At 50.2% G+C, this 25800-nt stretch overlaps 1 protein-coding gene across 1 annotated transcript in view; it reads left to right on the forward strand.

Moving 5' to 3' along the window:
* Positions 1-25800, forward strand: part of LOC115080416 (proto-oncogene vav-like) — a 54840-nt gene that overhangs the window by 24112 nt on the left and 4928 nt on the right. The gene's annotated exons all lie outside the window — the stretch shown is intronic.

Genomic DNA, 25800 nt, shown 5'->3' on the forward strand with positions numbered 1-25800 from the left:
GCCTGCACCTCCAGTCTCTGCGGACAGAGGAGCCGGGCCCGCACTCTCTCTGCACCTCCAGTCTCTGCGGACAGAGGAGCCGGGCCCGCACTCTCTCTCTGTGCCTCCCGTCTCTGCGGACAGAGGAGCCGGGCCCGCACTCTCTCTCTGTGCCTCCCGTCTCTGCGGACAGAGGAGCCGGGCCCGCGCAGCCTGCACCTCCAGTCTCTACGGACAGAGGAGCCGGGCCCGCACTCTCTCTGTGCCCCCCCTCTCTGCGGACAGAGGAGCCGGGCCCGCACTCTCTCTCTCTGCCCCCCGTCTCTGCGGACAGAGGAGCCGGGCCCGCACTCTCTCTGTGCCTCCCGTCTCTGCGGACAGAGGAGCCGGGCCCGCACTCTCTCTGTGCCTCCCGTCTCTGTGGACAGAGGAGCCGGGCCCGCACGGTCTGCACCTCCCGTCTCTGCGGACAGAGGAGCCGGGCCCGCACTCTCTCTGTGCCTCCCGTCTCTGTGGACAGAGGAGCCGGGCCCGCACTCTCTCTGTGCCTCCCGTCTCTGCGGACAGAGGAGCCGGGCCCGCGCAGCCTGCACCTCCAGTCTCTGCGGACAGAGGAGCCGGGCCCGCACTCTCTCTGTGCCTCCCGTCTCTGCGGACAGAGGAGCCGGGCCCCGCACTCTCTCTGTGCCTCCCGTCTCTGTGGACAGAGGAGCCGGGCCCGCGCAGCCTGCTGCACCTCCCGTCTCTGCGGACAGAGGAGCCGGGCCTGCAATCTCTCTCTGTGCCTCCCGTCTCTGCGGACAGAGGAGCCGGGCCCGCACTCTCTCTCTGTGCCTCCCGTCTCTGCGGACAGAGGAGCCGGGCCCGCGCAGCCTGCACCCCCAGTCTCTGCGGACAGAGGAGCCGGGCCCGCACTCTCTCTGTGCCTCCCGTCTCTGCGGACAGAGGAGCCGGGCCCGCACTCTCTCTGTGCCTCCCGTCTCTGTGGACAGAGGAGCCGGGCCCGCGCAGCCTGCTGCACCTCCCGTCTCTGCGGACAGAGGAGCCGGGCCTGCAATCTCTCTGTGCCTCCCGTCTCTGCGGACAGAGGAGCCGGGCCCGCACTCTCTCTCTGTGCCTCCCGTCTCTGCGGACAGAGGAGCCGGGCCCGCGCAGCCTGCACCACCTCCCGTCTCTGCGGACAGAGGAGCCGGGCCTGCACTCTCTCTCTGTGCCTCCCATCTCTGCGGACAGAGGAGCCGGGCCCGCGCAGCCTGCGCCTCCCGTCTCTGCGGACAGAGGAGCCGGGCCCGCGCAGCCTGCGCCTCCCGTCTCTGCGGACAGAGGAGCCGGGCCCGCACAGCCTGCTGCACCTCCCGTCTCTGCGGACAGAGGAGCCAGGCCCGCGCAGCCTGCTGCACCTCCCCTCTCTGCGGACAGAGGAGCCGGGTCTGCACTCTCTCTCTGTGCCTCCCATCTCTGCGGACAGAGGAGCCGGGCCCGCGCAGCCTGCGCCTCCCGTCTCTGCGGACAGAGGAGCCGGGCCCGCGCAGCCTGCGCCTCCCGTCTCTGCAGACAGAGGAGCCGGGCCCGCACAGCCTGCTGCACCTCCCGTCTCTGCGGACAGAGGAGCCAGGCCCGCGCAGCCTGCTGCACCTCCCCTCTCTGCGGACAGAGGAGCCGGGTCTGCACTCTCTCTCTGTGCCTCCCATCTCTGCGGACAGAGGAGCCGGCCCGCGCAGCCTGCGCCTCCCGTCTCTGCGGACAGAGGAGCCGGGCCCGCACAGCCTGCTGCACCTCCCGTCTCTGCGGACAGAGGAGCCAGGCCCGCGCAGCCTGCTGCACCTCCCCTCTCTGCGGACAGAGGAGCCGGGCCCGCGCAGCCTGCTGCACCTCCCCTCTCTGCGGACAGAGGAGCCGGGTCTGCACTCTCTCTCTGTGCCTCCCATCTCTGCGGACAGAGGAGCCGGGCCCGCGCAGCCTGCGCCTCCCGTCTCTGCGGACAGAGGAGCCGGGCCCGCACAGCCTGCTGCACCTCCCGTCTCTGCGGACAGAGGAGCCAGGCCCGCGCAGCCTGCTGCACCTCCCCTCTCTGCGGACAGAGGAGCCGGGCCCGCGCAGCCTGCTGCACCTCCCCTCTCTGCGGACAGAGGAGCCGGGCCTGCACTCTCTCTCTGTGCCTCCCATCTCTGCGGACAGAGGAGCCGGGCCCGCGCAGCCTGCACCTCCCCTCTCTGCGGACAGAGTAGCCGGGCCCGCGCAGCCTGCGCCTCCCGTCTCTGCGGACAGAGGAGCCGGGCCCGCACAGCCTGCTGCACCTCCCGTCTCTGCGGACAGAGGAGCCAGGCCCGCGCAGCCTGCTGCACCTCCCCTCTCTGCGGACAGAGGAGCCAGGCCCGCGCAGCCTGCTGCACCTCCCCTCTCTGTGAACAGAGGAGCCGGGCCTGCTCCTCCCGTCTCTGCGGACAGAGGAGCCGGGCCCGCACTCTCTCTGTGCCTCCCGTCTCTGCGGACAGAGGAGCCGGGCCTGCACTCTCTCTCTGTGCCTCCCGTCTCTGCGGACAGAGGAGCCGGGCCCGCACTCTCTCTCTGTGCCTCCCGTCTCTGTGGACAGAGGAGCCGGGCCCGCACGGTCTGCACCTCCCGTCTCTGTGGACAGAGGAGCCGGGCCCGCACGGTCTGCACCTCCCGTCTCTGTGGACAGAGGAGCCGGGCCCGCACGGTCTGCACCTCCCGTCTCTGTGGACAGAGGAGCCGGGCCCGCGCAGCCTGCTGCACCTCCCGTCTCTGCGGACAGAGGAGCCGGGCCTGCAATCTCTCTCTGTGCCTCCCGTCTCTGCGGACAGAGGAGCCGGGCCTGCACTCTCTCTCTGTGCCTCCCATCTCTGCGGACAGAGGAGCCGGGCCCGTGCAGCCTGCGCCTCCCGTCTCTGCGGACAGAGGAGCCGGGCCCGCGCAGCCTGCGCCTCCTGTCTCTGCGGACAGAGGAGCCGGGCCCGCGCAGCCTGCACCACCTCCCGTCTCTGCGGACAGAGGAGCCGGGCCTGCAATCTCTCTCTGTGCCTCCCGTCTCTGCGGACAGAGGAGCCGGGCCTGCACTCTCTCTCTGTGCCTCCCATCTCTGCGGACAGAGGAGCCGGGCCCGCGCAGCCTGCGCCTCCCGTCTCTGCGGACAGAGGAGCCGGGCCCGCGCAGCCTGCGCCTCCCTCCTCTGCGGACAGAGGAGCCGGGCCCGCACAGCCTGCTGCACCTCCCGTCTCTGCGGACAGAGGAGCCAGGCCCGCGCAGCCTGCTGCACCTCCCCTCTCTGCGGACAGAGGAGCCGGGTCTGCACTCTCTCTCTGTGCCTCCCATCTCTGCGGACAGAGGAGCCGGGCCCGCGCAGCCTGCGCCTCCCGTCTCTGCGGACAGAGGAGCCGGGCCCGCGCAGCCTGCGCCTCCCGTCTCTGCGGACAGAGGAGCCGGGCCCGCACAGCCTGCTGCACCTCCCGTCTCTGCGGACAGAGGAGCCAGGCCCGCGCAGCCTGCTGCACCTCCCCTCTCTGCGGACAGAGGAGCCGGGCCCGCGCAGCCTGCTGCACCTCCCCTCTCTGCGGACAGAGGAGCAGGGCCTGCACTCTCTCTCTGTGCCTCCCATCTCTGCGGACAGAGGAGCCGGGCCCGCGCAGCCTGCGCCTCCCCTCTCTGCGGACAGAGGAGCCGGGCCCGCGCAGCCTGCTGCACCTCCCGTCTCTGTGAACAGAGGAGCCAGGCCCGCGCAGCCTGCACCCCCCGTCTCTGTGAACAGAGGAGCCGGGCCCGCGCAGCCTGCTGCACCTCCCCTCTCTGCGGACAGAGGAGCCGGGCCCGCGCAGCCTGCTGCACCTCCCCTCTCTGTGAACAGAGGAGCCAGGCCTGCTGCACCTCCCGTCTCTGTGAACAGAGGAGCCAGGCCTGCTGCACCTCCCCTCTCTGCGGACAGAGGAGCCGGGCCCGCGCAGCCTGCTGCACCTCCCGTCTCTGTGAACAGAGGAGCCAGGCCCGCGCAGCCTGCTGCACCTCCCCTCTCTGTGAACAGAGGAGCCAGGCCTGCTGCACCTCCCGTCTCTGTGAACAGAGGAGCCAGGCCTGCTGCACCTCCCGTCTCTGTGAACAGAGGAGCCAGGCCTGCTGCACCTCCCCTCTCTGTGAACAGAGGAGCCAGGCCTGCTGCACCTCCCGTCTCTGTGAACAGAGGAGCCAGGCCTGCTGCACCTCCCGTCTCTGTGAACAGAGGAGCCAGGCCTGCTGCACCTCCCGTCTCTGTGAACAGAGGAGCCAGGCCCGCGCAGCCTGCTGCACCTCCCGTCTCTGTGAACAGAGGAGCCGGGCCTGCTGCACCTCCCGTCTCTGTGAACAGAGGAGCCAGGCCCGCGCAGCCTGCGCCTCCCCTCTCTGCGGACAGAGGAGCCGGGCCCGCGCAGCCTGCACCTCCCCTCTCTGCGGACAGAGGAGCCGGGCCCGCGCAGCCTGCGCCTCCCCTCTCTGCGGACAGAGGAGCCGGGCCCGCGCAGCCTGCTGCACCTCCCCTCTCTGCGGACAGAGGAGCCGGGCCTGCTGCACCTCCCGTCTCTGTGAACAGAGGAGCCAGGCCTGCTGCACCTCCCGTCTCTGTGAACAGAGGAGCCGGGCCTGCTGCACCTCCCGTCTCTGCGGGCAGCAGAGTGGAGTCTAAACTTCCCTGTGTTTGCATGTTAATGCCTCTTTAGTCTAACAGTTTGCATGTTCTGAGCTCATCCATAGTTTTATTGTCACCTAGGGAAATCTAGACAGGAAGTACTTAGTTACTCAGTAAATGCATTCTGTGTGTGCCAGGTCTGAATAGGAAAGCAGGGAGGAGTCTATCAGCATCACATTCTCTTTATAAAACCCAAGTGAAACTGAAATATGAGACTGATTTGGTTACGTTTGCAAATCCTGTAGGTTTCTTTATTCAGAATTGGATTGGTCTCTTACTGATGCTGCCAGCCCTGTTACCTCTTGGAGAAGGAGGGAGCAGCAAGATGTAAAGAGGCCTTGCTTAGTGCAGACTTTATCATCCTTACCCCATTCTGCAGGTAATGAAGGGGGAATAAGGCCAGACAGCAAGTCAGAGGGCTCGGTTTAAAACAACCTCTCAGCACTTCACTTAGGTCCCTTAATTTTAGTTCTGCTCTTCATTTGCCTGGAGTTTGGTGCCTGTTAGATGCCTGTGGGTGATAATCAGTGCTAAGCACCTACGTTTTCCTATCCTAACTCCCAGCCTGTGGACACCCATGTTTTAAGCTCGGCATTTGTCAGTTTTTAAGGAGATTTTAGGAAGCTAACTCCATATTTTAGGTGCCTAAATCTTTTGAAAAACGAGTCCACACATTAGGCTGGGATTTGCTACAGGCCCTTATTTATAAGTAATGAGCCCATACTGTGCCACTTTCACTATCGTTCCTTGAGAGGGACAGCATTGCTCGCTGGTAGGCTGAGGGCTCCAGCGCACCCATGCCATCTGTTTTGGTCCTGTAGGACTGGGGGTACATGTCAGAGTTTGTGTCTTGTAATTCTCCTGAACTGGAAGATGTGTCGGTGCAGAATGCATGTGCTTAGTTCTGTAAGAGAGGGCACGGTGGTTTCACATCCTGTTCTACTGTGGTAGAGGGAGCTGTGCAGCTTCCTCACTCATTTTACACAACTGCTTTTGGTTTCGGGGAGAGAGAGGACTCTTTGTATGCACTGAACTGAGGCTCATGAAAAGGCTTAGGCCAGACTCATTTTACTCTTTTCTCTTACATATTTGAATATTTCTAGAAAAAAAAACCCCTTTGACTTTGCATGCGATCCTGTCTGATCTTTTGCACATTAGGAGGGTGATAAATCCTGCAAGGTGCTTCTAGGTATAGATGAAATAGAGAGCTGGTGTGTTCACAGATGGAACTGGGCTAAAAAAGGGACCGGGTCAGAACATGCCTGGGCTAACGTTTACAAACTGAGACTGTTAGCATAGTATTCAGGCCTAACTGGCTAAATTTGTCCTGCTTAAGAGTGCGTGCCTGATGCCAGAGTTTTGTGCGGTTATCGTGCTAGCTATGGCTGAATATCCAGTTAAAATGAACCGTTCAGTGCCTCCTGTACTGCCACAAGAGGCAGAATCTGACAGTGCACCAGGAAGGTGGAGGATCAGGACCAGGAAGGTGGAGGATCTTCATCGGATGACGTACGAGGAGAGATTGAAGAATCTAAATATGTACACCCTGGAGGAAAGGAGGAGCAGAGGAGATATGATACAGACTTTCAGATACTTGAAAGGTTTTAATGATCCAAAGGCAACGACAAACCTTTACCATAAGAAAAAAATCAGCAGAACCAGGGGTCACGATTTGAAGCTCCAGGGAAGAAGATTCAGAACCAATGTCAGGAAGTATTTCTTCACGGAGAGGGTGGTGGATGCCTGGAATGCCCTTCCGGAGGAAGTGGTGAAGACCAGAACTGTGAAGGACTTCAAAGGGGCGTGGGATAAACACTGTGGATCCATAAAGTCAAGAGGCCGCCAATAAAGAGTGGGTGACTCGCCAGAATGATGGCTACTGCCTGGACACAATACCCTTATTCAATAAACATACACATGGTTACTGTGACTCCAACATCACTCTAAGCTTCAACAGCAAGAGGAAATGTGGAAAAAAGGATTTGCACTCACAAAGCCGGGAGTAGCGGCGGTTACTACCCCAAACCAAATGTGCCTGATACTTCACTTTCGATGCACATCCAGCATAGCTCTCTGCTCCAACGGCATGGGAGAAGAAAAACTGATACTTCACGCATATCCAGCATAGCTCTCTGCTTCAACGGCAGGGGAGAAGAAAAACTGATTCTTCACGCATATCCAGCATAGCTCCCTGCTTCAACGGCAGGGGAGAAGAAAAACAACCAATAAGGGCTGAATAATATATTCTGGGTAAAACAAATAAGCATGGGTGTAGCTTGCTTATTGCGGTTACTTCCCCTTCTACCCATAACTAATCAAGCTTGATATTTCACTTGGATGCAGCTCCATCACTGCTCTCTACATTAACGGTGGGGGTGGAAGGGAATTAGAACCAAAGAGCTAAGAGAAACAGATAAGTATGAGAGAAAAAATGTGTGAAGCTTGCTGGGCAGACTGGATGGGCCGTTTGGTCTTCTGCCGTCATTTCTATGTTTCTATGTTACTAAAGAGATGAGAGAAAATTCAAGCATTTGAAATGCTGTGTGCTTTATTTAGAGGTTCTTATATACCGCGGTACGTATAGTTATACATCACCTCGGTTTACAGTAAACAATAAATTAGCAACAGGCTTTACATACAACAAGTTATACAGTAAGTAACCAAATAACAGCCACAGGCTTTACAAATAACGGGTTTCAGGAGTACATACTATAACTCCTTTAACTATAATAACCAATGCATATTCTATTTCAACAACGAAGCAGGAGAGAAAATACGCCATTAACTTGTTAAAGGCCTAATCCAATGTCAAGTTATTGTCAAGTCACAGATATTGCACATAGAGAGAGAAGGAGTAAATGGAGAACAGAGAAATTAGCAGATTGTAACAAACATGGGGAGAGAAGATGAACATGGAGCTGGTGAAAAATTAAACAGGAAAACTGCATAGAATAATTCTGAAGAGACGTGGGCTGAAATAACATTATCCCTGAGCCTGTGTCCCTTTGCAGGACCCCAAAGACACCTTAAATATGGTTTAATTTCTTGTGTTTCTTCTCTGCTGCTGTGAAGACTCCGTGTCCGGCTGGAGGGAGGGAGTGAGATCATCTTCTAGGCCCTGTGTGCAGGTTGCATCTTAATAAGCATTAGACAGCACTAACGAGCACACGGGAGGCTGAAAAGTGGAAAGAGCTGATGAACAGATTCCTTAATACATCTGATATTTACAACTTCCAATCTCCAATGAATTTGTGGCCTTCCTCTTCCAGTCAGTTTATTTTATGGGTTGCTCCTCTTTTCCAATCCCTGGGGTAGTTTTTAAGCTTCCTCCCAATAGCTGGCAGATAGGAAGTGTTCATGTAAAGTCGCATTTTGCACACAATATGCTCTTCCTTTATACCAGGGCGTTACCTTCTCTCTGAATCTCAGTGAGACTTATGAATACAGGTGATGGGTGCCACTGGTTATCTTCCACTTCCCCTAATTCATTACTCCATGCGGACTCTGAGGGTCCGCAGGATCTTTCTCTATGAGATCTCTCACTTCCTCAAGCCTGGACCCAAGAGTGATCAACCAAAGAACAAAAGAATAATCCTTAGGAACAGGGAAAACCAAACCCAGAGGAAGGAAAGATGGAGAAAATGTCCTGCTCCCAACAGTTTCCAGAAAACCTGTCAAAAATAGGGGAGAAAGGTATCCTATCTACTTTACTTCACCAGATCTCAGTCTCAGAGCCTTATGTTCTAATGACCTTCCCTAGAAGGATGAAACCAGACTGGGAGGGCACACGGGAGCTTCCCTAGAAGGATGAAACCAGACTGGGAGGGCACACGGGAGCTTCCCTAGAAGGATGAAACCAGACTGGGAGGCACACGGGAGCTTCCCTAGAAGGATAAAACCAGACTGGGATGCACACGGGAGCTTCCCTAGAAGGATAAAACCAGACTGGGATGCACACGGGAGCTTCCCTAGAAGGATGAAACCATACTGGGAGGACACGGGAGCTTCCCTAGAAGGATGAAACCAGACTGGGAGGCACATGGGAGCTTCCCTAGAAGGATGAAACCAGACTGGGAGGCACAGGGGAGCTTCCCTAGAAGGATGAAACCAGACTGGGAGGCACAGGGGAGCTTCCCTAGAAGGATGAAACCAGACTGGGAGGCACAGGGGACCTTCCCTAGAAGGATGAAACCAGACTGGGAGACACAGGGGACCTTCCCTAGAAGGATGAAACCAGACTGGGAGACACAGGGGACCTTCCCTAGAAGGATGAAACCAGACTGGGAGACACAGGGGACCTTCCCTAGAAGGATGAAACCAGACTGGGAGGCACAGGGGAGCTTCCCTAGAAGGATGAAACCAGACTGGGAGGCACAGGGGAGCTTCCCTAGAAGGATGAAACCAGACTGGGAGGGCACACGGGAGCTTCCCTAGAAGGATGAAACCAGACTGGGAGGGCACACGGGAGCTTCCCTAGAAGGATAAAACCAGACTGGGAGGCAGAGGGGAGCTTCCCTAGAAGGATGAAACCAGACTGGGAGGCACAGGGGAGCTTCCCTAGAAGGATGAAACCAGACTGGGATGCACACGGGAGCTTCCCTAGAAGGATGAAACCAGACTGGGAGGCACAGGGGAGCTTCCCTAGAAGGATGAAACCAGACTGGGAGGGCACACGGGAGCTTCCCTAGAAGGATGAAACCAGACTGGGAGGCACACGGGAGCTTCCCTAGAAGGATGAAACCAGACTGGGAGGCACAGGGGAGCTTCCCTAGAAGGATGAAACCAGACTGGGAGGGCACAGGGGAGCTTCCCTAGAAGGATGAAACCAGACTGGGAGGCACAGGGGAGCTTCCCTAGAAGGATGAAACCAGACTGGGAGGCACAGGGGAGCTTCCCTAGAAGGATGAAACCAGACTGGGAGAGCACACGGGAGCTTCCCTAGAAGGATGAAACCAGACTGGGAGGCACAGGGGAGCTTCCCTAGAAGGATGAAACCAGACTGGGAGGCACAGGGGAGCTTCCCTAGAAGGATGAAACCAGACTGGGAGGCACAGGGGAGCTTCCCTAGAAGGATGAAACCAGACTGGGAGGCACAGGGGAGCTTCCCTAGAAGGATGAAACCAGACTGGGAGGCACAGGGGACCTTCCCTAGAAGGATGAAACCAGACTGGGAGGCACAGGGGAGCTTCCCTAGAAGGATGAAACCAGACTGGGAGGCACAGGAGACCTTCCCTAGAAGGATGAAACCAGACTGGGAGGCACAGGGGAGCTTCCCTAGAAGGATGAAACCAGACTGGGAGGCACAGGGGAGCTTCCCTAGAAGGATGAAACCAGACTGGGAGGCACAGGGGAGCTTCCCTAGAAGGATTGAAACCAGACTGGGAGGCACAGGGGAGCTTCCCTAGAAGGATGAAACCAGACTGGGAGGCACAGGGGAGCTTCCCTAGAAGGATGAAACCAGACTGGGAGGCACAGGGGACCTTCCCTAGAAGGATGAAACCAGACTGGGAGGCACAGGGGAGCTTCCCTAGAAGGATGAAACCAGACTGGGAGGCACAGGGGACCTTCCCTAGAAGGATGAAACCAGACTGGGAGGCACAGGGGAGCTTCCCTAGAAGGATGAAACCAGACTGGGAGACACAGGGGAGCTTCCCTAGAAGGATGAAACCAGACTGGGAGGCACAGGGGAGCTTCCCTAGAAGGATGAAACCAGACTGGGAGGCACAGGGGAGCTTCCCTAGAAGGATGAAACCAGACTGGGAGGCACAGGGGAGCTTCCCTAGAAGGATGAAACCAGACTGGGAGGCACAGGGGGAGCTTCCCTAGAAGGATGAAACCAGACTGGGAGGCACAGGGGAGCTTCCCTAGAAGGATGAAACCAGACTGGGAGGCACAGGGGGAGCTTCCCTAGAAGGATGAAACCAGACTGGGAGGCACAGGGGAGCTTCCCTAGAAGGATGAAACCAGACTGGGAGGCACAGGGGAGCTTCCCTAGAAGGATGAAACCAGACTGGGAGGCACAGGGGAGCTTCCCTAGAAGGATGAAACCAGACTGGGAGGCACAGGGGAGCTTCCCTAGAAGGATGAAACCAGACTGGGAGGCACAGGGGAGCTTCCCTAGAAGGATGAAACCAGACTGGGAGGCACAGGGGAGCTTCCCTAGAAGGATGAAACCAGACTGGGAGGCACAGGGGAGCTTCCCTAGAAGGAAGAAACCAGACTGGGAGGCACAGGGGACCTTCCCTAGAAGGATGAAACCAGACTGGGAGGGCACAGGGGAGCTTCCCTAGAAGGATGAAACCAGACTGGGAGGCACACGGGAGCTTCCCTAGAAGGATAAAACCAGACTGGGATGCACACGGGAGCTTCCCTAGCAGGATGAAACCAGACTGGGAGGCACAGGGGAGCTTCCCTAGAAGGATGAAACCAGACTGGGAGGCACACGGGAGCTTCCCTAGCAGGATGAAACCAGACTGGGAGGCACAGGGGAGCTTCCCTAGAAGGATGAAACCAGACTGGGAGGCACAGGGGAGCTTCCCTAGAAGGATGAAACCAGACTGGGAGGCACAGGGGACCTTCCCTAGAAGGATGAAACCAGACTGGGAGGGCACAGGGGAGCTTCCCTAGAAGGATGAAACCAGACTGGGAGGGCACAGGGGAGCTTCCCTAGAAGGATAAAACCAGACTGGGATGCACACGGGAGCTTCCCTAGCAGGATGAAACCAGACTGGGAGGCACAGGGGAGCTTCCCTAGAAGGATGAAACCAGACTGGGAGGCACAGGGGAGCTTCCCTAGAAGGATGAAACCAGACTGGGAGACACAGGGGAGCTTCCCTAGAAGGATGAAACCAGACTGGGAGGGCACACGGGAGCTTCCCTAGAAGGATGAAACCAGACTGGGAGACACAGGGGACCTTCCCTAGAAGGATGAAACCAGACTGGGAGGCACAGGGGAGCTTCCCTAGAAGGATGAAACCAGACTGGGAGACACAGGGGACCTTCCCTAGAAGGATGAAACCAGACTGGGAGGCACAGGGGAGCTTCCCTAGAAGGATGAAACCAGACTGGGAGACACAGGGGACCTTCCCTAGAAGGATGAAACCAGACTGGGAGGCACAGGGGAGCTTCCCTAGAAGGATGAAACCAGACTGGGAGACACAGGGGAGCTTCCCTAGAAGGATGAAACCAGACTGGGAGGGCACAGGGGAGCTTCCCTAGAAGGATGAACCAGACTGGGAGGGCACACGGGAGCTTCCCTAGAAGGATGAAACCAGACTGGGAGGCACAGGGGGAGCTTCCCTAGAAGGATGAAACCAGACTGGGAGGCACAGGGGGAGCTTCCCTAGAAGGATGAAACCAGACTGGGAGGCACAGGGGAGCTTCCCTAGAAGGATGAAACCAGACTGGGAGGCACAGGGGAGCTTCCCTAGAAGGATGAAACCAGACTGGGAGACACAGGGGAGCTTCCCTAGAAGGATGAAACCAGACTGGGAGGCACAGGGGAGCTTCCCTAGAAGGATGAAACCAGACTGGGAGGCACAGGGGAGCCTCCCTAGAAGGATGAAACCAGGACTGGGAGGCACAGGGGAGCTTCCCTAGAAGGATGAAACCAGACTGGGAGGGCACAGGGGAGCTTCCCTAGAAGGATGAAACCAGACTGGGAGGGCACAGGGGAGCTTCCCTAGAAGGATGAAACCAGACTGGGAGGGCACAGGGGAGCTTCCCTAGAAGGATGAAACCAGACTGGGAGACACAGGGGAGCTTCCCTAGAAGGATGAAACCAGACTGGGAGAGCACACGGGAGCTTCCCTAGAAGGATGAAACCAGACTGGGAGGCACACGGGAGCTTCCCTAGAAGGATGAAACCAGACTGGGAGGCACACGGGAGCTTCCCTAGAAGGATGAAACCAGACTGGGAGACACAGGGGAGCTTCCCTAGAAGGATGAAACCAGACTGGGAGGGCACACGGGAGCTTCCCTAGAAGGATGAAACCAGACTGGGAGGCACACGGGAGCTTCCCTAGAAGGATGAAACCAGACTGGGAGGCACACGGGAGCTTCCCTAGAAGGATGAAACCAGACTGGGAGGGCACAGGGGAGCTTCCCTAGAAGGATGAAACCAGACTGGGAGACACAGGGGAGCTTCCCTAGAAGGATGAAACCAGACTGGGAGGGCACACGGGAGCTTCCCTAGAAGGATGAAACCAGACTGGGAGGCACACGGGAGCTTCCCTAGAAGGATGAAACCAGACTGGGAGGCACACGGGAGCTTCCCTAGAAGGATGAAACCAGACTGGGAGGGCACAGGGGAGCTTCCCTAGAAGGATGAAACCAGACTGGGAGGGCACACGGGAGCTTCCCTAGAAGGATGAAACCAGACTGGGAGGCACACGGGAGCTTCCCTAGAAGGATGAAACCAGACTGGGAGGCACACGGGAGCTTCCCTAGAAGGATGAAACCAGACTGGGAGACACAGGGGACCTTCCCTAGAAGGATGAAACCAGACTGGGAGGCACACGGGAGCTTCCCTAGAAGGATGAAACCAGACTGGGAGGCACACGGGAGCTTCCCTAGAAGGATGAAACCAGACTGGGAGGCACACGGGAGCTTCCCTAGGACTAGGGGACACTCCATGAAGTTAGCATGGGGCACATTTAAAACTAATCGGAGAAAGTTCTTTTTTACTCAACGCACAATTAAACTCTGGAATTCATTGCCAGAGGATGTGGTTAGTGCAGTTAGTGTAGCTGTGTTTAAAAAAGGATTGGATAGTTCTTGGAGGAGAAGTCCATTACCTGCTATTAAGTTCACTTAGAGAATAGCCACTGCCATAGCAATGGTTACATGGAATAGACTTAGTTTTTGGGTACTTGCCAGGTTCTTATGGCCTGGATTGGCCACTGTTGGAAACAGGATGCTGGGCTTGATGGACCCTTGGTCTGACCCAGTATGGCATTTTCTTATGTTCTTATGATGAAACTGAAGTTGCAGGGATTTCCTTAGTCTGAGAGCAGAGCGTCTCGGTCTCCCCCAGGGTGGTAACCTCTTTCCATTCTCCCCCCATAAGATTCTGTGCAGGATGGAGGGAGGGAGGGGGTGTGCAGACTTTCTATCTTCCTCTACTCTCCCTTCTTAATGTCTGTCAGAATGAGAGGTTTCAATCCTTGGTGTCTGATTTGAGTGTCTGCCTCCTTCTCTGGCCTGTGTGTTTCAGTTAGTTCTCTCTTTCCTGCCACAGCAGAGGCTTCATTTCCTCTCACCGTCTGTTTCTCCCTTCTATCTGCTCCATTTTCACTTTCCTCCATTCATCCTGCCAGATTTCTCCCATCCCCACACCCAGAGTCCTCTCCTCCTTCACTGCCATCTCTGGTCCCTTCGCTGCCCCTCTCTTCCTCCTTCCCCTTTTCCACGTTTCCTCCCCATTCTCTCAGGATTTCTCCCTCCCCTACCCCACACATTCTCTCTTCTTATTCCCTCCCTACATTCTTATCCTCTCCTGCTCCTGTTACCATCTTTAATCTCTCCTCTGGCTCCTCCTGTATTCTCTCCCTCATCCCTCTCCATGTATTCGTTCTCTCACGCCCTCGCCCCTCTCATACCCCTGCCTCGCTCTCTCACGCCCTCGCCCCTCATACCCCTGCCTCGCTCTCTCACGCCCTCGCCCCTCATACCCTGCCTCGCTCTCTCACGCCCTCACCCCTCTCATACCCCTGCCTCGCTCTCACGCCCTCGCCCCTCTCATACCCCTGCCTCGCTCTCTCACGCCCTCGCCCCTCTCATACCCCTGCCTCGCTCTCTCACGCCCTCGCCCCTCTCATACCCCTGCTCTCTTCCTGCACCATGCAGGAGATGAATACATTGCTGAAACCAATCAGAAGTGGGAGGCAGAGAATTAGCACAGAGCAGCCTCCTGTTCAGACTCTGTCCTCGTGGCCACCCCATGCTCAGCAGGGATGCAGGAAAACAGCATCTTGGAAGGGAGATCCTGGTGCTCCCCTGGACACTCTTGAGTTTGGGTTTTTAAACTGAGTCTCTGGATCAAATCCAGAGTTCCCAGGTATGGAATTGACAAAAAAAGTCAAGATCTGGACCCATAGGCAGTGCCAGAAGGAAAGCTGAGCACAGAGGGAAGTGACTGAAGTTCATATGGAACATTTAATCTAATTTACACTCAAACCCAAGATAAAGGGCTTGATTTACTCTTCTCCCATTTCATGCCTGTGGGGAAAAAGCCTTAGCAAAGCAAGTTGAAAAAGTTTTAAATGGTTCCAGCCTCTCCCTTTATGCTAACTTCTTCTGAGGTGCTTGTATATAAATGAAATAAATTGCACGCACCTGTCAGCCTCGTGCAGTGTTTGGTGGGCTCGGGCCAGAGGAAAGGTTTATTCTGCTGGAGGAAACACTGAGAACTTGCATTTCTGTTGTCCGACACGAGAGCGTTGCTTAACCCTACTCGTGCTTCGTTTGTGCTGAAATGGGGATTCTTGTGTCTTGCCCTGGAAGAGCACCTTTCCCTTATAAACTCTTCAGCTAACCTGTAGGCAAATATACCAACAGCCAGGACTGAAAAGGGCTATTCTGCTGCCTTAATCCAACCTGAAGCTTGGACCACAAGCACCACCACCTCCCTCCAGGAGCTTTAATGGTGCAATGTTCAGTTTTCCTCTTCCTTCCTGCGTCCAAGTTTTTGATACACCTTGTTAAATGTAACTTTCTGACTCCTGTTAAAGCCCTATTGTTAAACAGTTGATTTATTTATTTATTTATAAACTTTTCTATACCGAAGTTCAAATAACAGTGACAAAGTTGTCTTACATAGAACATGGGGAGAGAAAAACTTGGATACAGCTTAAGCATGGGGAGTAACGTGTCCTAAACTGGTAAGAACTGATAAGAGTTGGCTTTTTGGGGTAACAAGGTATTCCGAGGGAGGGGGTAGGAATGAGTATGTTGGAATAATGTATGTTAATGCATGTTAATGCATGTTAATGCATGTTAATGCATGTTAATGCATGTTTATATGTATTAATGTATGTTAATAATGTATGTTGGGATAATGGAATAATGTATGTTAACGCTTGGTTCATTGTAAACCAATCTGACATGACTCATGTCATGAAGGTCGGTATATAAAAGAATTAAATAAAAATCATCATTGGACAAACCCGCACTGTTAAGATAAATTCTGTTTGTTCTTCAGCATCCTCTTAGTTACATCCAGAGTTTTCAGGAGACTTTCCCAAATTATTTAACCCACTAAGGAGCCAATGCAATATTTGTGCGCAGAAATAAGTATAAATTCCCGGAGGAAAAATCCATAAACTGCTATTACGATGATTAATAAGCAATAGTAGCTTGTGATCTATCTAATGTTTGGGGTACTTGCCAGGTTCTTGTGGCCTGGTTTTGGCCTCTGTTGGAAACAGGATGCTGGGCTTGATGGACCCTTGGTCTGACCCAGCAGGGCACCTTATGTTCTTATCTCTGTTCTTATGAAAATGGGCAATCAGTGTTGAGCTCCTGTTTTCCTAACACGTGCCAAGCACACGATCCAATATTTGAATTAGGGTTCGTGCAAAGAAGGAGGTGCTAAGGAAAATGTGTGCATCCATAGCGCCTCCTCTGCATCAAAAGCACAGGAGTGGTGGCTGACAAGCGGGTTGGGAAAATAGATGCTCAATAGATAAGCGTCCGTCTTCTCCCGCTACCAGCATAGACACACAAGATACACGGTCCGCACCCTGTATCTTGTGTCTGTCTAGTGAGCATCCAGATTTTTTTTTTTTTTTAACTAAATCTGCTTTGATTCCTCCTGCTTAGTATTGCAGTATTTATTTTTCTTTTAACTCACCCTTGAGCATGGCATACGGTACCTTTACGCCAGTCCCAGGCTGGAGTAACATTTTCCACATGGGAATCTTTTTTTGCATCGTGGGTGATTAGCTAATAGCCTCATTTACATAATCCTTCCCACTCCATCCTGCTCCCAAAAGGGGAAAGGGTGATAGTGAAGTCAACAGTGCAGAGCAAAGAGATCAAAAGTGTGAATTAACACAGGTGTGAAACGGGTGAGAAGTAGCACCAATTGTCAACACGTCAACCCCTGGCCTGGATGAAAGGCGCTAGTGCTCACACATTTCAAACCTGTGCTAATTCTCTCCCCTCCCCTTTGTGGCAGAAGAGCATCCTGCTACCTTTTTTTCTGGGTCCTGAAAGCAGAGCAAAGCTCATGGTTAAATCGGTTCTGGCTCCCCTGCTGAAACAGAACAGAGCCAACAGTTGCACGGATATTTTGGGCTCCCCAGCCCTTGGAGAAAGCAGAGTAGAGCAAAGAGTGTTAGAGCTGCCTGCCCCGAGATGAGGACAGCCACATAGCTATGATTTTCTGCAGTTTCTATGCAAGTTTGAGGCACTGAGGGAGAACAACCAAGGTTAAAAAAGATTTGGGGTGAATGCCTGTAGGGTCCTTTGCTTTTGGGTGTGTTGCCTTCCTGCTTCCCAGGCCCTGCCGTCTCTGCTGCTGGTGATCACATTGAGGGTGAAGGGGCCAAGAGTGAATGAGGGGATGTGAAGGGATTGGAAGAAGAATGAGTAAGGTGATGTACTGGGGCAAGAGATTGAGTGGGATAAACAAATGGAGGGGAGGGTGAGTGGGTGATGAGATGTGGGAGGGCAAAATAGTGAATGATGGGCTTGGAGGGGCTATGGGTTGTGTGGGGAGAGGGGGAAAGATTTAATAAGAGCATTAAAGATTTTGTGAGGTATGAGTGAGGAGATCAAAAGGAGGGGAGGGCAAGCGAGCGATGGGATCAGAAAGGTGTTTGGTTGTGTGGGGGAGAGTGCTGTAGGATATGAGTGAAGAGATTAGTGAAACTATGAGGTGTGACTGAAGAGATCAGTGAAACTAAGAGGTGTGACTGAAGAGATCAGTGAAACTAAGAGGTGTGAGTGAAGAGATCAGTGAAACTAAGAGGTGTGAGTGAAGAGATTAGTGAAACTGAGGTGTGAGTGAAGAGATTAGTGAAACTAAAAGGTGTGAGTGAAGAGATTAGTGAAACTGAGGTGTGAGTGAAGAGATCAGTGAAACTAAGAGGTGTGACTGAAGAGATCAGTGAAACTAAGAGGTGTGAGTGAAGAGATTAGTGAAACACAGGTGTGAGTGAAGAGATTAGTGAAACTAAGAGGTGTGAGTGAAGAGATTAGTGAAACTAAGAGGTGTGAGTGAAGAGATCAGTGAAACTAAGAGGTGAGTGAAGAGATTAGTGAAACTATGAGGTGTGACTGAAGAGATCAGTGAAACTAAGAGGTGTGAGTGAAGAGATCAGTGAAACTAAGAGGTGTGAGTGAAGAGATTAGTGAAACTAAGAGGTGTGAGTGAAGAGATTAGTGAAACTAAGAGGTGTGACTGAAGAGATCAGTGAAACTAAGAGGTGTGAGTGAAGAGATTAGTGAAACTGAGGTGTGAGTGAAGAGATCAGTGAAACTGAGGTGTGAGTGAAGAGATTAGTGAAACTGAGGTGTGAGTGAAGAGATTAGTGAAACTGAGGTGTGAGTGAAGAGATCAGTGAAACTAAGAGGTGTGAGTGAAGAGATCAGTGAAACTAAGAGGTGTGAGTGAAGAGATCAGTGAAACTAAGAGGTGTGAGTGAAGAGATTAGTGAAACTAAGAGGTGTGAGTGAAGAGATTAGTGAAACACTGAGGTGTGAGTGAAGAGATCAGTGAAACACTGAGGTGTGAGTGAAGAGATTAGTGAAACTGAGTTAAGTGATCAGAGAAGGAATGAATGAGAAGAGGGGAGGGGATAGGAGTGGGTGTAGTGTGGGAGGGAGAGAGAAGAGTGCGTAAGGAGCTCATGTGGCATTGTTCCCTTCCTTCCACCCCCATGGAGGCAAAGAACAGGCTATGTTTCTGAATTCCAGGCCTCACACCGCTGACCCGGGAGACTGAGGCCAGCAAACAGTGCGCAAGAATTTACTGCTACCCCCAAGCCAGGGCGAGGTAGCTGATTCTCACTGGAGGAGATTTGTACCCTCTGAGAAGAGCGGCTGGAGAGAGTAATTTTCCAGAGAGAGGAGGGACTTGAGGATCACCAGAGAAGAGGGGGTGAAACAGTGGCTTTAAGACAGTGGGGGCAGGGGTGGATTGGCCTATTGGGGGATCGGGCATCCCCCGGTGGGCCGGTCACTCTAGTCAGTCTGCCAAACACAGCTGTGACAGAGCCACGCTAGGCAGACCTCGTGGTATCTCCGGGGCGGCAAATCCCTGGGCCAGTCCATCATTGGGAATCAGCCCCTGACTGGGGGGAATTTATAGGGATGGAAGATCAGAATCACCAGGGCAGAAAGGAGGGAGGAGTTAGAGAGAAAAGTCTCTCTACCCCTCTCCTCCTAACCCCAGAAATGTGGAAAAGAGGATTTACATTCAGACAACATCCAAGGCATGGATCTGTGCAGTCTGGGTAAACAAGCATCAGGGTAACTTGCTTGATGTGATGGTTACTACCCTTAACAATTAAGCCTTATTCTTCACTTTTGATGCAACTCCAACATTACTCTCTGCATCAATGGCAGGGGGTGGCAGGAAATTTGAATCAAACAGTTACCAACAAGGGCCCTGAAGAGACAGCTAAGGGGGGATATGATAGAGGTGTTTAAAACCATGAGAGGTCTAGAACGGGTAGATGTGAATCGGTTATTTACTCTTTCGGATAGTAGAAGGACTAGGGGGCACTTCATGAAGTTAGCATGGGGCACATTTAAGACTAATCGGAGAAAGTTCTTTTTTACTCAGCGCACAATTAAACTCTGGAATTTGTTGCCAGAGGATGTGGTTAGTGCACTTAGTATAGCTGTGTTTAAAAAAGGATTGGATAAGTTCTTGGAGGAGAAGTCCATTACCTGCTATTAAGTTCACTTAGAGAATAGCCACTGCCATTAGTAATGGTTACATGGAATAAACTTAGTTTTGGGGTAATTGCCAGGTTCTTATGGCCTGGATTGGCCACTGTTGGAAACAGGATGCTGGCCTTGATGGACCCTTGGTCTGACCCAGTATGGCATTTTCTTATGTTCTTAACTTGGTGGTTGAGGAAACAGATAAGTGTGGGAAAATAAATGTGGGAGCTTGCTGGGCAGACTGGATGGGCCAATTAGTCTTCTTCTGCCATCACTTCTATGTTTCTCCATCCCCAGTGCTCATTGAGCTTGTAAAGAGTTGAAGAGTGCGTTTGGATATCTGTATGTCAGTGAGAGTTCACACATGGCACCCCATCACAGTTACACTTCCTGTGTATTATGTTCATTATAAGTTTTAAAGTTAATATTTAGTTATTTATGACCAATGAACCTATTTCATTATTTACAGTTCATTTAACATATTGGATGCTCATTAAGGGATCCCAAAACTAAATTATGCGAACCTCTATATGTAAGAAAAAATAAATCACAGAAAAATAAAAATATTTCTTATTTCCAATATTTTGAGTGGACTATTTAACTGTATAAACAAGCGACCATCATATAGCACAGGGTCAGTATATCTTATCTGGTAACCCATACTTACAAGCTTTGGTGTGCTATGAGATATAATCAGTCAATTGAATATTTGGGTTTTTTTTCACTCTTTTGTGCTGTGAATTCCCTCCCTTTTGTTCTTTATTCTTTTTTTTTGCTGGAAAATTTTTTAAATGTACCAAATGTGTACTTACCTATTAAGCAACTTCATGCTGATCTTCACAGTGATTCCGAGTATGCTTGCTTATGCTGATGACTTCATTTCATTAATTCCTCTTGAACGCTGTCTAAAACACCCGACACCACAGCATTTAACAGTACACGTCCCTAACAGAAACCTGAGATCAGCAAATAAAGCATTACTAACCATCCCCTCAATTAAAACAGCTAAACTAACCCAAGTAAGGGAAAGAGCACTATCCTTAGCTGGTCCTATGCTATGGAACTCCATGCCCGTCGAGATCCGCTTACAGACATCAAAACCTTCAGAAAACATTTAAAAACATGGTTATTTAAACAGGCATACAACAGAGAAAGGAGAGTAGAACACAGGGAATAAGAAAAGCGATCTGCAGAACACCGTGGTGGGGCCGCTTGGCAATAGTGATCATAATATGATCAAATTTGATTTAATGACTGGAAAAGGAACAGTGTGCAAATCCAAGGCTCTCGTGCTAAACTTTCAAAAGGGAAACTGATAAAATGAGAAAAATTGTTAGAAAAAAACTGAAAGGAGCAGCTACAAAGTAAAAAATGTCCAAGAGGCGTGGTCATTGTTAAAAAATACCATTCTAGAAGCACAGTCCAGATGTATTCCCACATTAAGAAAGGTGGAAAGAAGGCAAAACGATTACCGGCATAGTTAAAAGGGGAGGTGAAAGAAGCTATTTTAGCCAAAAGATCTTCATTCAAAAATTGGAAGAAGGATCCAACAGAAGAAAATAGTATAAAGCATAAACATTGGCAAGTTAAATGGAAGACATTGATAAGACAGGCTAAGAGAGAATTTGAAAAGAAGTTGGCTGTAGAGGCAAAAACTCACAGTAAAAACTTTTTTAAATATATCCGAAGCAGAAAGCCTGTGAGGGAGTCAGTTGGACCGTTAGATGATCGAGGGGTTAAAGGGGCACTGAGAGAAGATAAGGCCATCGCAGAAAGATTAAATGATTTCTTTGCTTCGGTGTTTACTGAAGAGGATGTTGGGGAGGTACCCGTAATGGAGAAGGTTTTCATGGGCAATGATTCAGATGGACTGAATCAAATCAAGGTGAACCTAGAAGATGTGGTAGGCCTGATTGACAAACTGAAGAGTAGTAAATCACCTGGACCGGATGGTATACACCCCAGAGTTCTGAAGGAACTAAAAATGAAATTTCAGAACTATTAGTAAAAATTTGTAACTTATTAAAATCATCCATTGTACCTGAAGACTGGAGGATAACAAATGTAACCCCAATATTTAAAAAGGGCTCCAGGGGCGATCCGGGAAACTACAGACCGGTTAGCCTGACTTCAGTGCCAGGAAAAATGGAAAGTGTTCTAAACATCAAAATCACAGAGCATATAGAAAGACATGGTTTAATGGAACAAAGTCAGCATGGCTTTACCCAGGGCAAGTCTTGCCTCACAAATCTGCTTCACTTTTTTGAAGGAGTTAATAAACATGTGGATAAAGGTGAACCGGTAGATATAGTATACTTGGATTTTCAGAAGGCATTTGACAAAGTTCCACATGAGAGGCTTCTAGGAAAAGTAAAAATTCATGGGTTAGGTGGCGATGTCCTTTCGTGGATTGCAAACTGGCTAAAAGACAGGAAACAGAGAGTAGGATTAAATGGACAATTTTCTCAGTGGAAGGGAGTGGACAGTGGAGTGCCTCAGGGATCTGTATTGGGACCCTACTGTTCAATATATTTATAAATGATCTGGAAAGAAATACGAGTGAGATAATCAAATTTGCAGATGACACAAAATTGTTCAGAGTAGTTAAATCACAAGCAGATTGTGATAAATTGCAGGAAGACCTTGTGAGACTGGAAAATTGGGCATCCAAATGGCAGATGAAATTTAATGTGGATAAGTGCAAGGTGATGCATATAGGGAAAAATAACCTATGCTATAATTACACACTGTTGGGTTCCATATTAGGTGCTACAACCCAAGAAAGATCTAGGTGTCATAGTGGATAACACATTGAAATCGTCGGTTCAGTGTGCTGGGGCAGTCAAAAAAGCAAAGAGAATGTTGGGAATTATTAGAAAGGGAATGGTTAATAAAACAGAAAATGTCATAATGCCTCTGTATCACTCCATGGTGAGACTGCACCTTGAATACTGTGTACAATTCTGGTCGCCGCATCTCAAAAAAGATATAATTGTGATGGAGAAGGTACAGAGAAGGGCTACCAAAATGATAAGGGGAATGGAACAACTCCCCTATGAGGAAAGACTAAAGAGGTTAGGACTTTTCAGCTTGGAGAAGAGACGGCTGAGGGGGGATATGATAGAGGTGTTTAAAATCATGAGAGGTCTAGAACGGGTAGATGTGAATCGGTTATTTACTCTTTTGGACAGTAGAAAGTCTAGGGGGCACTCCATGAAGTTAGCATGGGGCACATTTAAAACTAATCGGAGAAAGTTCTTTTTTACTCAATGCACAATTAAACTCTGGAATTTGTTGCCAGAGGATGTGGTTAGTGCAGTTAGTGTAGCTGTGTTTAAAAAAGAATTGGATAAGTTCTTGGAGGAGAAGTCCATTACCTGCTATTAACTTCACTTAGAGAATAGCCACTGCCATTAGCAATGGTTACATGGAATAGACTTAGTTTTTGGGTACTTGCCAGGTTCTTATGGCCTGGATTGGCCACTGTTGGAAACAGGATGCTGGGCTTGATGGACCCTTGGTCTGACCCAGTATGGCATTTTCTTATGTTCTTATGTTCTAACACTCAAGCACCCTACCCCAATCTACACAGGTATATATTCTATTTTTATTTTAAATGTTTGCTCTTGATTTTAGAATTTTAAAATCTGTTTAAAATAAAGAATGGACATGATATAACATGATACAACACTTCCAATTATGAGTAATTATAAACAAGCCATGTTACCATAAATTCTTGGCACCTATTTAATGATAGATTTTATTATGTTTTCCATTATTTGTGCCTTATTGTAAACCATTATGATGGTACCTAACTTAATGACAGTAAAGAAAAGTTTTTAAATAAATAATAAATACATTTCAGAGAACACTCCTTCAAGGGAAACAGCAAAACTTCTTTCCTCACAATGTTCAATGTGAGCATTTATTTCTTCAGCTCAGCTCTGATATAAAGATATTTACTTATTATACTTCCATTTTATCATCCATAAGTATTCAGCATGAACATTATTTCCTCAGCTAGTTCCTGACTGAAAATTTTACTACTTTCTTTTTCTTCCTATAGTAAAAACAAAAAGTCCAACTCACTTAAGCTCCTAAAACTAATTTATGGAAAGACATAAAAAAAAAGAGAAAACCGGTTCTCACCTTGACTTTTCCAGCACTGCCATTCTGCTCTGCTCCATCACAGCTTCTGACACTGATAGTTGCCAGCTCCGCCATTTTATACCCAGAAAGCCCAGGAAAACCCCAGGTGTCAATCATGGGTTAAACCATGTGTTCAGGGGATCGCATTGGTAAGTTAAATTTAAGGGAAAAATTCTGGATATACTGTAGAGCCTTATGGTCTTAACGACAAAATAGAATGGCAGACAATAAATTCATAGAGTCCAGAAATATTGTTGTTCACATAGATGCATCCTATTGTTACCAGTGCATATTTGTTTTACCTGAACACATGGTTTAACCCATGATTAGCACCTGGGGTTTTCCTGGGTATAAAATGGCGGAAGCTGGCAACTATCAGTGTCAGAAGCTGTGATGGAGCAGAGCAGAATAGCAGGGCAATGTGGAAGAAGTCAAGATGAGAACCGGTTTTCTCTTTTATGTCTTTCCATAAATTAGTTTTAGGAGCTTAAGTGAGTTGGACTTTTCATTTTTACTATAAGGAAGAAAAAGAAAGAAGTAAAATATTTTTCAATCAGGTACTAGCTGAGGAAATAATGTTCATGCTGAATACTTGATGATAAAATGGAAGTATAATAAGTAAAATATCTTTATATCAGAGCTGAGTTGAAGAAATAAATGCTCACATTGAACATTGTGAGGAAAGACGTTTTGCTGTTTCCTAATTTCTCTTGAACTCTGTCTAAAACGCCCGCGTTTTAGACAGAGTTCAAGAGAATTAAGAAATTAAGAAATTAAGAAATTAAGAGAAATTAAGAGTTCAAGAGAAATTAGAGTTCAAGAGAAATTAACAAGCAACTATATGATGGTTGCTTGTTTATACAGTTAAATAGTCCACTCAAAATATTGGAAGTAAGACATTTTTATTTTTCATTAAGGGATCCCTACAGGACATGGTTGTTAATTTTATTCTTATGTAATTTACAATCTTGTACTAAAATAATTTGTACTTGATCTTGAAATTCTCCTTGTATAATTTACAAACTTAGGATACATTTATATCTTGTATAATTTGTACTTAGCTTGTCTTTTGGTGACTATTAATCTTCAAGTGATCATGTTTTTGTTGTGGGGAGGGAGGAGTTTGCAGTCACCTTGACTGAGGAAAGTCACTGTGAAAATGAAATAGAAATTGAAAATTAAATTATTGGTCAGGAAGCCAGTCTCTTGGGTTCTAATTGGTTAAAACAGAACCATCTTGAGAGGAGTTTACTTAGAATATGCCAGATAATCTTCAGTCTTGACTTAGGAGCATAGAGTCCCAACACAGGTCTGCTCAACTATCTTGTAGACTGACTTAACAGAGTTTACCTGGACACTGAACAGTTAAAATAATCTTAATATATAGTGTTACTTGTATAATCTTTGTTTCTTCCCCCTAGTTGTCTGCAAGTTGTATTTTTAATGTTCACTGTTCCTCCTTTTTCTTAAACTTCTTAGTTTGTTAGCCTTGTGTTTGTAATTGATTAGTGAATAGCAGAAGTAACTCACTGTGTAATTCCAATAATTTTGGGTTGGGTCTCTAGGTGTCATTAACTGTGTGAACAGGGTTTTGTGGGGTTGCAGTGTTCCTAGATAGTTTGTGAAGAAGGGTACTTGCCCAGAGGCAAGCATATGAACCCTGTTGGCAGGTGGTGTTTGGGTCATGTGTGGAGATGCAGGTGAAGCCTGGGCAGTGCTTGGTAACACCTTCTGAATGACCAAGAGGTTGTCCAGAGTGGGCAATAAGAGTATATGTTTAGCAATGATTTTAGCTGGAATTACAAGTTAAGATGTACATTTAAACAATATGGGCCAGATTTTAGTAGCTACATGCGAGCATAGATTTGTGCGCTCAAGCTGGCGCGCACAAATCTACACCCGATTTTATAATATGCGTGCGCATGTTATAAAATCCGGGTCGGTGTGCGCAAGGGGGTGCACACTTGTTTGCCTTGCGTGCACCGAGCCCTAGGGGAGCCCCGATGGCTTTCCCCATTCCCTCCAAGGCCGCTCGGAGGGAACTTTCCTTCTGCCTCCCAACCCTACCTAAATCCCCCCCTATCTCTTTTTTTTAAATTTAC

This window comes from Rhinatrema bivittatum, chromosome 19 (genome assembly GCF_901001135.1).
Source record: "Rhinatrema bivittatum chromosome 19, aRhiBiv1.1, whole genome shotgun sequence".
Lineage (NCBI taxonomy): Eukaryota > Metazoa > Chordata > Amphibia > Gymnophiona > Rhinatrematidae > Rhinatrema > Rhinatrema bivittatum.